Below are 6,000 nucleotides of genomic sequence, written 5' to 3'. Positions count from 1 at the left end.
TCACAAGACATACATACACAGAGACACACACATGACCTGGGAAGATACTTTTTTTTTCCTTGTTCCGATTTCTCTTGCGTCTTATTCAGTGATGGAATTTTATGGGCATCCAGGCATCCAGAGTGCAATGAAGTCACGTTCTATTTAAAGAAGACAAGTCATGGATTCACTAGGACATTGGGAAAAAGAGACCAGTGTATTAATAACTTTGGAATAAAGAGGGGTTTTTTTCAGTATCTTCTTCTTAAACGACATTTAACCCTTTTTTGCATATATGTATTGAACAGAAGTACAATATAAATTACATCACATGAAATCTTAAGTTGTTTTAAATGATATGACTTCAGCTACTAAACCCTATGAGCTGTCACTGGGTGTTTTGCTATCTTCAGTTAGTCTACAATTATCAATTAAATGTTCTGTTCTTTCTTCCTTTCTTTTCCTTTCTTTTCCTTTCCTTTCCTTTCCTTTCCTTTCCTTTCCTTTCCTTTCTTTTTTAAGAATGTACCTGTAATTCTTTCTTGCACTTCTGGCTCTATAATGAATTCCTATTCAACACAGCACAGACGTATTACAAAGCACTACTCCATTTAATCCTCCTTAATTGAATCTATAATTAAAGCACAAAGAACTGACTGCTTAAGAGCTAATTAAAATGACATTCATTAGTTGATGTTGCCACCGATGTGAACAAGGAAAAAAATAACTAGTACTTAGTAGCATAAGCCTTACTGAATGGGAATTATTTCCTAAAACTTTATGAGGATGAGCATTAGTGGAAAAACATTATTATATTAAGTCCAATCAGGAACTATCATTTTAAGTCTCTTCATATCTAATTTTGGAAAATTATTAGGGAGTTCTGTAGCTCCAGAGAGACACCGTTGCCATTCCAATATTGTAAAAATGCTCAGTCTAAGTTTCTAGTTTTATTAATATAAATGGAGCATAAAATATTTATTAGTTGAAAAAAAAGCCAAATAACTATTACTGTGAAAACCCTTAGAAAAAAACACTCAGCCAGCATTACCAAATAAATCCAGCCATTATTTCATGAAGAATATTGTGACTGCAAAGGATTTGTTGACTGATTCCTTGAGAATAATAAAAAAAATATTTTGCATGTTGTTATGGACAAGTACTTTGTGTGGGGGAGGGAGGGAGAAGAGACTAAATATGCACTAAATAGTTCTGAAAGAAAAAAAATGGTAGATTACACACACTACTTGTCCTTTTTTGCAATGTAACAGAAACATTTGTTGCTATTTAGAAAAAACTGGACCGCATTCTGGGAATTTTGATTTAGAGTAACTGAGTATTCTAAAAATGTCATTGATAAAACTAGAACATACTAGCAGGGAGAAATATTAACTTAATGTCATAACGATGCAAGTGGTTTATAGGGAAACTATTACAAGTAGTCTTCACATATACAACTATTGCAGCATCCCCATGGTCACATGATCAAAATTTGGATACTTTGCAACCAGTTCACATTCATGACTGTTGCACTGTTCCTGGGTCATGTGATCACCTTTTGTGTCCTTCTGACAAGCAAAGTCAGTGGGGAAGCCAGATTTACTGAACAACCAGATTACTAACTTAATAACTCCAGTTGTTCGCTTAACAACTGTGGAAAGAAAGGTCACAAAATGGAACAAAACTCATTTAACAAATGTCTCACTTAGCAACAGAAATGTTGGGCTCAGTTGTGTCATAAATTGAGAACTACCTGTTTAGAAGTTCACAGTAGTAAAGAATGGAATTTAATTTACAAGTACTATTCAACTCTGGGAAAATTTTAACCAATGTAAACTCCCAAGCCAGCTAACAGTCCAAGGAGAAACATTTAGAAATTGAGTCCTGTATCAAATCCATGTTTTGCTTCAATCTGTGGAATCTGAATAATAATACTTCTATTTTGCAGGGTGCCAGAAGTCATTGGTGCCAGCAGAAGAGCTCAAAAAAGTAATAAGTGAAAATTATCCTTTCCTTTTGCATTATATTTTACAAGTGTAATATGAGGAAGTATTTTTAAATAGTAGAGCTTGTAAAGAATTCAACTACTTGGCTAAAATAATGGACATTTAGTAACAGGAAGGTGGATGAAATGTGACAGTGCTAGCACTGAATGAAATAAAATTTACTATGCTTAGAAACTGAAATTCATTCACAGATACTCAAAGTTTTATTTTAATCTTCACCGCCATTAAAGATGCATATAGAACTAGCTGTGCATTTTTAATCAGTTAACTTTTTCAGGAAAATCAGAGGATCCAGTTTATTGAAAATCCGGATTACATGTTTTCTAAGTGATTCTTAAATTTGAAAAAAAAAAAAAGATGGGTATCTTCTTTCAGGAAATGTGCTTAAATCTGTCAACTAATTCTCACAGAAAACGCTATTCTGTTGTTGATGTTGTTGAAAGAATATTATAATTGTTTATGGTGCTTTATGGTGTTTTATGTTACTCACTGGTTAAAGAATTGTTTTTGTCTTGCCTTCATGGTATCTGTCAGAAAAAAATGTATATCAGGGTTCAACAGAGAAAACCACAATATGTAAAACTGGTGCCAACAGAAATCCAAGCAGCAGTTTTTACATTCAGCCTCTCTTTTTCCATTTTGGTGAACTATTTCTCATATTTCCTTCTGAATAAACCCTGTTTTCTCCTTTCAAGAACACAGTATGAGTTCAATCAACATTATAACTTTTTCAGCACTCTTCTTTCCAGTACTAAATTTATATTTTAAAATTTAGTTTTAAAATTTATATTTCAAATTTAGTTTTGACCTTCTTTAGACTGTTTATTTTGCTGCTTATTCAGAAATTCATCAGCTAAAGAGAATTTAGCAGTCAAGAATAAAATAGGGTGTGCAGGAAAATAAATATTGGCTTCATTCCACAAAGAAAAAAAATCAACTCTTCAGACAATTTCTTTTCCACTGGAAACTTTTTAAAATCAAATTTGCTACTCTTGTTCTGTAGGCTGTGGGTGCCATCTAGTGCCCAAAAATTGCAGTAGACTCTTCAGTCTGTGACCTAAGGTGGGGCAAAGAGAAAAGCAATCCTTGCTGAATTCAACCTTATTTCCAAAGAAAGCTTAAGTGAGGCATGACATTTGAATCTCTACCCATTACCATCCTTTCAATGACAAGCGGTATTAATGTCTTAGGGTCCAAAGCCCATGATTTGTTTTTGCCTTGGTTTTAGATATGACTCATCTCCTGAAGGAAAAGTAGGATAGAGGAAATGTAGAATCATTTCATTTGATTCAGAATGGAGCTGGAAGGGACCTTGGAGGTTTTCTAGTCCAACCCCCCCCCCCAAATCAGGAGACCCTATATCATTTCAGACAAGTGGCTGTCCAGTCTCTTCTTTAAAACCTCCAGTGATAAAGCACCCACAACTTCTGAAGGCAAGCAATTCCCCTTGTTAATTATTCTCACTGTTAGGAAGATTCTCCTTAACTCCAGGCTGCTTCCCTTAGAGATTTGTTTCCATCCATTGTTTCTTGTCCTGCCCTCTGGTGCTTTGGAAAATAAGTTGACCCCCTCTTCTTTGTGGCACCCCCAAATCCTGGAATATTGCTATCATATATAGCAGTCTTAATCCTTCTTTTCTCTAGACTAGCCATACCCAAATCCTGTGACCCAGAGGTGATATTCACCAGGTTCTGACCAGTTCTGGAGAACCGGTAGCGGAAAATTTGAGTAGTTGGAGAACCGGCAAATACCGCCTCTGATTGGAGACTTTACAGTATCCTTCCCCTGCTATGCCCACCAAGCCACGCCCACAGAACCAGTAGTTAAAAAAATGAATCCCACCACTGCTGCAAACGTTCTTCATATGTTTTAGTCTTCAGGCCTTTAATCGCCTTAGTTGCTCTTCTCTGCACTTTTTCCAAGGTCTCAACATCTTTTTTATAATGTGGTGATCAAATCTGGATGCAGTATTCCAGATGTGGTCTTACTAAGGTTTTATAAAGTGGTACTAGTACTTCATGTGACTTTGATTCTATGCCTCTGTTTATACATCCAAGGACTATTATTTAAGTCACTAGTCACCATTTTATTGTAGTAACCCTTTAAAAAAAAAACAACCCTAACCCTTATGATTGATTTAATTTGCAAGCAGCCTTGTGTGGCCCTTTAGTTTTTATAGAAAGTCCATAAATTCACTACCACGGTTGCTGTCGCTCCAAAAACTGCTGCTAAGCAATGGCCACCGGCTCTAGCATATTGCCATTCCACTATCTTCCAAACAGCTAATCAGCTCTCAGGTAAATCCTTTGCAACTCACAATGGTTTTTAAATCAGTCAGTGTGGTCCTTTCCACTCTACAAATTGTGCCGGCTTAATCCTAATCTATGTCCAATTTAAGATAAAAAAACAGAAGATTTGGCATCTAGCACCCCAACTGCAAACTTCTCTGAGATGATAAATTTTGGCAAAAGTTATCTGTGCTTTAGCTACATCCTTTCTTCTAGCAACACATTTGTCATCAGTGCAAATTTTATTATTTATTAGTTCCACTTCTAAGCCATCCAACTCCAAAAATGACTTTGGGTGGTTTCACAAAATTAAAAATGTTATTTTAAAAAAGTACAATTGGCCCAAGGCAATTATTAAAAAAAATAAAAATCCTCCACCTCATCTCCAGCCAAGAGGATCTACCAGAGATTCCAGCTCAAGGCTTATAGTTTTTTGGATAGAAGCAAAAGTATAAATGTAATAAATAAATAATAAACCAACCATGGATTTATGTTTATTTAATTCTAGATTTGTACCTGGATATTCTCTGCAAAATAAAATAGAAGCAGCCCATATTAAACTATTTGCACCTGGTTGCCAGTTTTATTGAGCTCAGTTTAAGATGTTGATATTAATCATTAAAGTCTTTGTAGCCTTTAAAGTTTTTGGACCTGGCTCTGTAAAGGACTACAGGTAAGTTCTCATTTAATGACTACAATTCAGCAGCTGGGCATTAAGCAAAGCAGTTACTAATTGAAAATCATGCCACTGTCACTATGCTTATGATTTTACTTCAATTTACCTGTCCTGTTCAGATATCAGAAGAATCAGACTCCAATCAGCTGGGTGAGCCCAAATGGCAGAGAAGGCTTGCAGAACTTGATTCACAAAGGTGAGTGAAAGGGCAAATCTTACTATGGTCTTGGGAATACTCACCCTGCAGTGCTGAGACAGTTAGCAATAAGAACTATTTGTATTGGAGTCAACCATTTAATATACTTCTTTTTGTAGGTCTGAAGATTGTATACAGCCTTTGAAGGGAAGGGAACACAATAAAGTATTAGTAGAACAAAAACCAAAGCTAAATTTACTTTTTATTCCATTTAAAGTTAAATGTAATGAATAAGATTATGTATTGAATTGGTTGACCTCTTTTTCCCACACCAAAAATTACAATATAATCCTAACTTTGGAATGGTTTCAGGGGCTACACCTAAGCTTTAGGGAGCCCCAGCTTCTCCACTCCTATTTTAGATTCAAATTCACAACCAAAAATGTGCTTCAAAGGTTTCTTTGAAAGAAAAACACAAACTCAAACCATCACCTTTGCCCTAGTAACATTCTAGACCCTGCAGCCAGGCAAATGGAACAAGTACAGGCAGCTGGTAAGTGTTTTCTGCAATTAATGATTTTGCCATAGCAAAAATTGGCAAGCAGCCCTCACGTAATGCAAGCAAAGAATATAGAAGATGCCCTACAAAGTTCTTGGCTGAAGTCCTATTACCTTGAAACAGATGGCTAAGATGCTTTCAATAGGAGCTCTATCCAAGCAAGGTACATCAGTTTTAAATGAAAGAAACTTCATGTTTTATCTCTGTAATGAACATTCATGTTCTCACAGGATTTATGCTAATGAAAGAAGGTTGTTTAAACAGGTCTCTCTTACCTTGGAAATCCTCCATATAACAATATTGGGAGGACACACATAAAAAGCCAAAAACCTTAGTGTGTTCTTAGTTACTCCATA

This window comes from Pseudonaja textilis, chromosome 1 (genome assembly GCF_049901715.1).
Source record: "Pseudonaja textilis isolate UNSWEBS1 chromosome 1, rPseTex1.2, whole genome shotgun sequence".
Lineage (NCBI taxonomy): Eukaryota > Metazoa > Chordata > Lepidosauria > Squamata > Elapidae > Pseudonaja > Pseudonaja textilis.
Note: the sequence above shows the minus strand (reverse complement) of the source record.